The sequence below is a fragment of the Halichoerus grypus genome, chromosome 9, assembly GCF_964656455.1.
Source record: "Halichoerus grypus chromosome 9, mHalGry1.hap1.1, whole genome shotgun sequence".
NCBI lineage: Eukaryota > Metazoa > Chordata > Mammalia > Carnivora > Phocidae > Halichoerus > Halichoerus grypus.
The window spans coordinates 47,211,750-47,220,600 of NC_135720.1; positions in this window are offsets into that span (position 1 = coordinate 47,211,750).

Below are 8,851 nucleotides of genomic sequence, written 5' to 3' on the forward strand. Positions count from 1 at the left end.
CAGTCAGTTAAGCGTCTGATTCTTGATTTCAGCTCAGGTCATGATCTCACGGTTGTGAGATAGAGCCCTGTGTTGGGCTCCATGCTGGGTGTGGAGCCTGCTTGAGATTCTCTCTCCCTCTCTCTCTGCCCTTCCTCTCTTAAAAAAACAAGCAAACAAAAAGAATAGAGGTGCATAGAATGGAGTAGAAATAGCAGAATGCTTGCCTCCCTAGTAAGAGCAAGTATTGTTTTAGGATTTTTTTATTTAGTGTATGTGTATTGGGTCACAATAAAAATTTATTTTTTTTTTATTATGAGTTGATAGATATATCAAGACAAATGTTGAATACTGACTGGATTAGCTCACTATCTCTTCCAGAGAATCCCAAATCAAACTTTAAGAGGAAAGATTTAGGAATTACCTGGGTTCAATCAAAATCTCCTGTGCTGACTAGTGTGTTTTCTTGGACAAATTACCTCTCTACTTCTCAATTTTTTTTCATCTGTAAAATGGGTATAAAAATAATAATTCCGGGCGCCTGGGTGGCTCAGTTGGTTAAGCGACTGCCTTCGGCTCAGGTCATGATCCTGGAGTCCCGGGATCGAGTCCCGCATTGGGCTCCCTGCTCAGCAGGGAGTCTGCTTCTCCCTCTGACCCTCCCCCCTCTCATGTGCTCTCTCTCTCTCAAATAAATAAATAAAATCTTAAAAAAATAATAATAATAATAATAATAATTCCTGGGTGCCTGGGTGGCTTGGTTGGTTAAGCATCTGCTTTCGGCTCAGGTCATGATCCCAGGGTCATGGGATCAAGTCCTGCATCGGGCTCCCTGCTCAGTGGGGAGTCTGCCTCTCCCTCTACCCCTCCCTGCTGCTTGTGCTCTCTCTCTCTCTCTAATAAATAAATAAAATCTAAAATAATAATCACTCCTCATGGGCCCATGGTGAAGATTAAATGATTGTTATTGCCTGACATGGATGAGTGCTTTTTAAGTATTAACTACTCTTTTTTTTTTTTTAAAGATTTTATTTATTTATTTGACCGAGAGAGACACAGCGAGAGAGGTAACACAAGCAGGGGGAGTGGGAGAGGGAGAAGCAGGCTTCCCGCAGAGCAGGGAGCCCGATGCGGGGCTCGATCCCAGGACCCTGGGATCATGACCTGAGCTGAAGACAGACGCTTAATGACTGAGCCACCCAGGCACCCCTTAACTACTCTTAAACAATGAAAATCTAAATACTTTATCAAAAAAATTAAAAGCATGGAAGTACGTGAGAGATATCCACATATAGGCTTATTTTATATAACATGGAAATGGACAAACTCATCAGATTATTTCCTTTTTTTCATGACATGACAAATATGGAAAAGGATAGTGTTTGCCACTGTGGTATAAAGGGAACAGTCCACTCTGGCTGGAGGTGACTGGCAGGATGTGACAGTGGCCTCTGGACAGGCCCAAATGGCAGCCCCTGGGCCTGAAGGGATCAAGGGCTCTACACTCAACCCATTCTCAGCACAAAGTGAGAAGCCCTGGACTCTAAACCAAGAGGTATATGTCTTTTCCATGGCTACATTACCAATTCAGGGTGGGCCTGTGATCAAGTCTGGCCAAGAAAACTGATGAGAAAGATTGACACCCCATTGTGTCTTTCTCTCTCCCACCAGATGAGAGGAAGCCCACTGCCCAATTTGACGCCAGCCTTAGGATGGGGCTGGCACTATGGATGTCAGAGAAAGTGCTCTAAGGAACCTGGTCTCTCACAAAATGGCCGAGCTGCTGAATCAACCAACCCTGAAGTGTGCCCTATTCTGGATTCCCTGTTTGGGGAGGGATAATAAATGTGTTTATTGTTTAAACCATCTTTTGAGTTAGGATTTCAGTTACATTCAACACAAAGCATCCTAACGGATTCAGTGTCTTGTTCTATTTTATAGATTTTTGAACACTATAATTCATGAATACTGTACTGGGAAATGCAAAATATCACACGTGACTTAAGTAGTCAGTGTTATATGGGCCACAGAACTCAGATAATTACAAGGGTTTACATTTGGGTTTTCAGGTTCTTCTCAGATCCTCATTAACTCTCCTGTGGCAAAGATTTCTAACTAAAGACTGGTCCACCTTTACCTCATTTAGATTTTTGTTTTCTTTTTGGTGGATTCAGTGTACTTCCCTGGGTCTGGATAACTTCAGAGCGTAAACTGCTGGAAGCCACAGTGCCGCTGTCTGGGTAATTGCTTCCTTGGGTAGCCTACGGGAAGCCCCCTTGTGGAAATGCCATACCTGCTGCAAGAAGATTAAGTTCATGGAACTCAGTAACTGTGAGGACATCTGACTCCCTGCCCTCTAGATGGCCCATGACCGACTGTACTTCCTCTGATGGGTGACCTTCTCGAAGGTGTCGCAAGCGCATGGTGGAGGCCAATAGGAGGAAGCACGGGCAGGCACATGGGAGCATCCTCATAAGCTGCCCATGGCTCTCCCAGCTCTTCTTCTGCCTGCTGCCTGGCATCATCCTCCAAAAGTATGGGCAGGAATGGAAGCTGAATCCATGGAACACGCAGCCCGGGAATTCCCGAGAACCCCCTTTATCATCACCATTTTGAAGCCTCTCATAAGTGACAGAGGACAGGCAACGGCCCCAGCATGGGCCCCAGCAGGTGAATGTGTGCATTGAGTTTCTGTCCACTGAAGAGTGGCTGGAACCATAACAAAGCAGTTTTGAAGCAGAATTCACACTGTCCCTTTATTTTGAGGCAACTCGGGGTGACAAATGGCGGCACACACACGTTTCCAGCCCTGCAATCACTTAAGAGGAACTCCTTCCTCTTCTCCGCCAACTGAATTTATCTGGAAGCAGCCATCTAAGGCATGAGAGGGACTCCCTGGCAGCGGCTAGTTCATTCTTACAAACTCTCCCTACTGCCTTTGTTTTTTATTTTTGTATTAGAAACATTTAAGAGCTTCAGAGCTTCGGCTGCTGACCACTGGGCTCCCCTTAACCTATTAACTAGGTTCTGCTCCGCTCCTGACGTAGCACCTGGAATTTAGCATCCACATAGCCCCTGCCCCTGGGGAAGGGTGACCCGCATGGGACAGGTTCTGGGAAACTTCACGAGGACCTCTGAATTCCATCCCTTGAGGGTACAGACAGCATGATCCTCTGCCAATCCCAAGGCCAGTTCCAAATTTCTGTCCCTGTAGTGTGTGATGCTTCTTCAAGGAAAACTTGTTAAAATATTGACTTTTCAGCCAGGGAATGGCCTTTTGTGCAGCTAATGGCGGTTTTAGGTGAAGACGACATTACATTTGGGTTTGCTTCCATTCATTTTGGAAAACTTCAGGGAACTATTTACACAAAGATAAAGCTAGCTAGTAACCATCCATTGCCCTCAGAGATTAGTTTGAGGTCACCTTCAATGTGTGACAGATGCTACAGCCTAGGATTTTAAGGATTATAGAGAACAATGAACATCGATTGAGGGTAGAATTAGTCAGAACCTTCCCTCAAAAAAAAAAGAGGAGGAAAAGTTTTCAGTAAAAGGAAATTTAGGTGGTGGCCCTCTTTTAGGGTTATTTAATATTGAATTATATTATCAATTAACAGCAATGCTTTTCTAGGCCATTAGTGTCCTCGGTTGTTTATATGGAGCAAATAATCTGTATAGAGTTAAAGGGGGGCGCCTGGGTGGCTCAGTCGTTAAGCATCTGCCTTCGGCTCAGGTCATGGTCCCGGGGTCCTGGGATCGAGCCCCGCATCGGGCTCCCTGCTCTGCGGGAAGCCTGCTTCTCCCTCTCCCACTCCCCCTGCTTGTGTTCCCTCTCTGTCAAATAAATAAAACCTTTTTAAAAAAAAAAAGGAAATAGCTTATGTGCACACTTGGGAGTAAACTGAGGGGAGCAGGCTCATTCTGGGCATAACGTGTGGCTGATGCTGGAGCCTCCCTTACCCAACATCCTGAGGACCCACTGGTGGGGACAGCAACGGCAACAAAGGGGCTGCATCTAATGGACCATTAGACTTCCTCACAACGGTAGCTATGGCCCTCATGGACGAAGTACCCTCAGTATTCTTGCATTTATCACAATGAGGATTCTAAAGAGATCAAAGGATAGAGGGAATGGGAATCCCTTAAAAAGAAACGCAAAATCATTTTTATCCCCTAACCAGTGAATTAAAACCTATTCATAGTATAAGCATGTGTCATGGATATATGCAGTAGAGTACATAGTACTCCTTACTTTCCACTTAACGGAGATATTAATCAATGCACAACAAACTGCATATATTCAAAGTATACAATTTGATAAGTTTTGACCTATGTTCTATGCCTTGAATGGGATGAGACTTTTCAAATTTCCTCTAAAAGCTTCCACTGATTTAGGAATCTCAAATCTCACAGTATGGCACTGAGAAGGGCTTCGGGCAGGAAGGTGGAAGAAGTCAACTGTTAGATATGCACAGATCCCAGCACCAGAGCATAGAAGTGGCAACCAACAGGAACTGAAGAGCAGAGAGATTAAAAATCAACCATTCTTTGTATGTGGCTCTGGGATAGAAGGCAAGAGAACAGTCCTTTTTTGTCCATGTTCTCTTCTTTGCCAACATGGCTCACAGGAGTGTGCCATCTCTCATCTGGATGGCTGCACGGGAGTGACAAATGGCAGCAAGGGACACACAAGATGACTGGGTCCCCAACAAATCCATGGAGGTTAAGGCCAGCGTTCTCAGAGGCCTACAATTAAACGGACTGACCACACAATGGGAGGGCCGGCACTGCTTGGAGAAAAGGGCTGGAGTCAGTAGGCCTGGAGCGGCCTAGTGTGCCAGAAGGCATCTTTCAAAAATGGCTGCCAACACTTGTGATCCATTTTTGTCTTAAAGGTGACCTTGACATTCTACCCATTGTGTAGTGGGCTCTCCATCCCCTAGCCTTGAACTGGGGTGCACCTTTGTGGTTGTCTCATCCAAGAAGTTGCTGTAGAAGTGAAGAGAGAGGACTTCTGAGGCAAGATCATAAAAATGTCATTATTTTTTTACTTTGTTCTCTTGGTATGTTCATTCATAGAACTCAGCCACTATGCTCTGAGAAACACCAAGCAGCCACAGGGAGAATCTCAAACTATCTCCTCACAAATAACTTATTTACAAGGGGAAAAATAAAAACTATATAGTGAAGAAACCTGGTGGACATTACCTTAACCAAGTTAACCAACCAGTTAACATGACCAGTAATTAGGAAAATAGATATTATGTGACTCCAGATATAATGCACTGACAAAGATACATCACTTCAGTGGTATTTCTGCAAAAAAAAAAAAAAATTTAATTTAATAATTTAATAACAAGAAATAACAGATAAACACAAACAGAAAGCCATTCTATAAAATAACTGGTCTGTACTCAACAATGGCAAGATGAAGAAAGACAAAAAAAGGCTGAAGAACTGTTTTGAATTAAAGGAAATGAAACAGGCATTTCAACTAAATGCTATATATGATCCTGGATTGCATCTTGCACTGGGGCAGGGAGGGATGGGGAATAACTATAAAAATATTATTGGGATAGTTGTAGAAATTTTACATAGACTCTGGACTAAATAATAGCATTACATAACTCTTGTATCTCCTAATTTTGATAATTCTACTTTAGTTATGTAGGGGAATTCTTAGTCCTTAGGAAACACAGATGGGAATGTTTCCAACCTACTTTTAAATGGTTCAGAAAAAGAAAAATGTATGTGGGAATAATAGGCAAATTTGGAAGAATGGTATACAGAAGTTTCTCATTACATCCTTGAAACTATTCTGAAAGTTTAAAATTATGTCAAAATACAAAGCTCTTCCTGGGAAAACCCCCCAGAAGAAGAAAAGGACATAAATGTTTAGGGGATGGGGCTGGTTCGGGCACAGGCAATACTTGCTTCTAGATGCTTCTCTGAATCCGACAACCCTTATAGGCTGGTTGTGCTTTAGGAAACAACGGGTGATCGTCAGGGGATGGGGATAAACTAGAGAGGATGTCATGGATTCTGGACAGGGGTCTGGGCCAGCAAGGGACTCCCAAAGCAAAGCCATCAGTGTGTGCAAGCTCTTGCTTTTGTCACACCTTGTGGCAATAAGGAGCTATTGCAGACTTCAGTGCCATCTCTATTTGCCAGGATTAAGCTTTGAACTCAGTTCTCTCCCACAGTTCTTGAACAATTTGGGAGAAAAGATCTTAAGGAGACGTTACGTTTCCTATTAAATGTGGTAGGTGAGTTTTCAAACTAGAAAATGGGGGAAAAAAGAGATGTAATAGTGTTTGTATCCTGAGTTTATAAGGTGATGCCAATCCTTCGCTCTACCTGCTCCTGGGCAACCGCTGTGTCACAAACTAAGCACATGCCAAGAAAAGGTGATGAAAACACAGCTGGGTAAGTTCTCATGAATGGGAACAATGCAACTGCATTGTAACAATTACAAAGTTATGTAATAGTCCCTTTGCATAATTTTGTGGTCTTGAAAAGTTACGAGTAAACTGAATTTTTATAATTGAAATCATATTTTCACAGCACTGAGAAGCATTTAGAAGAATATTATAGAATAACATTTTGAAATGTAAAAACATACAAACTTTTTAGTTTTGTAAGCTAAATTTTCAGTCTTGGAAAAAAAATCACGTTTCTGTAAAGGGCAGTATTCCTGCAAAGTTGGATGTTTAAATAGATAGAGACTAGTGGTAAGTCCTGTAAGCTTGAGAGCAGAAATTCTGTGTTTTAAAATAGTGGACCACATGATAGAAAATAAATGTGTGTATAGCTATTAAGATAATTTATTGGTAAGACTGATATATCTTTATAACTTTTATTTTTTATAATGCTTCATGTATTGTCAAGACTGTTTTGGTTATAAAGTGAAAGAGACCCAAATCAACTAGTTTAAGAAGAAACGAAACAAAAAAAGGAATTTATTGGCTTATACAACTGGGGAATCCAAGAGGTAGTTCTAACTCTCGGGCATGGCTAGATTCAGAGGCTCAAATATTTCCTTCCTTCCTCCTTCCTTACTTCCCTCCCTTCCTCCCTCCCTCCCTTGCTTCCTTCCTTCTCTCCTTCCTCCCTTCCTTCCTATCTATCATCTATCACTTTTCTGTTTCCCTCTTTATTTCTCTCAGTCACTCTTTGTACAAACAGCCTTCTCCTTAATGTCAGGGAAGACAGCCAAGAGCAGATAGAGTAAGTCCTTCAATTTGCTCTATCAGCAATGTCTGGGGGAATAGTCTGGTCCAATTTGGATCACAAGCACATGCCTGGGAGGGGAGGAGAGAAGCCATGTGACTTACAACCCTTCCAGAATCATGGCCCAAGATGGGGAACAGAGTAGGATGTTACAAGGTGTAGTTCATTTAAAGAACCAGAAGAAAAAAGGAAAAATGCGGTACATACAAAAACCATAGCTAAAATCTCCCCCATGTTTGATAAAGGCAGAGTTTTAGAATGCAATTCTAATGGACCTAAACATAGATAAACATATATCAAAAGCTCTTTAAGGTAAATATTGAACAAATGCACAAAGATCCATTATAATAGATTTAAAGAAGGCACAGTTTTATAAGAGCCAAAGATTTTTAAAAATCTAATGGATGTTTGGTTAAACAAATCTTACTTGGCATTTATTTACATACAAATTGTATTATTGAGAGGGAAAAGGTAAGTTTAAAACGGTATATATGTATAAAACAGTATATCAACAGTTTTATTTGATAAAACTATTTTTGTTTTGTAATGTATTTTCTTACCTGCTTACATAGCTTTATGTGCATTTATAAAGTAGGACAGTATACGCAACAAAATGTTACAAAGAGTTATTTCAGGCTAGAAAGAGATGAATGATAGATGATTTTTTTTTTGGCCTGTTTACATTTTCTTATTTTTCTATAGAACTACATGTAAAACAAAGCTCATATTCTGTATAATTCAAAATTTTGTGCATCAACTTTAGTTGCAAGTGCTAATCCATTTCAAACCAGCATGGCGCCTGGAGGCAGTCAGTTTCACAAGGGTGGCAACAGTTAGGTGTCAGCCCTCACTAGTTTACCTGGTTAATTTGGACTAAGTGATTTGGTCAATAAGAAATTGTAATTGTGCTGAGGCACCTGGGTGGCTCAGATGCCTAAGCATCTGCCTTCAGCTCAGGTCATGATCTGCAGGTCCTGGGATGGAGCCCTGGCATCGGACTCCCAGCTCAGCGGGGATCCTGCTTCTCCCTCTCCCTCTGCCTCTTCCCCTGCTTGTGCTCTCTGTGTGTCTCTCTCTCTCAAATAAATTAATAAAATCTTGAAAGAAAGAAAGAAAGAAAGAAAGAAAGAAAGAAAGAAAGAAAGAAAGAAAGAAAGAAAGAAAGAAGAAAGAAGGAAAGAAGGAAAAAAGAAAGAAAAAGAAAAAAGAAAGAAAGAAAGAGAAAGAAAGAAAGAAAGAAAGAAAGAAAGAAAGAAAGAAAGAAAGAAAGAAAGAAAGAAAAAAGAAAAGAAAAGTTGTAATTGTGCTGAGGAGAGGATTGCCATACATCCCAGGGCCTTTATATTATGATTATTATCAATAGAACAGTTCTTTTTTCTAACATGAACACTAACTGGAAAATTATAAAGTTGTCATTAAACATCTTTGATTTGAAAAATAGAATAATCATATTACATAAAGGGCTTTAACATTTTTTCCCAGTAGAATACATTCCAAATTTTTAGGGATCAAAATTCATAAAATGCACAAAAATTTCCATTATAGAAACCATTCTAGGATCATAACTATGATGTTAGCAAAACAGACTTGAAAGAATAGATAGTTCAGAAAGAAACAGAAAAAGAAAGAAGGAAGGAAGGAA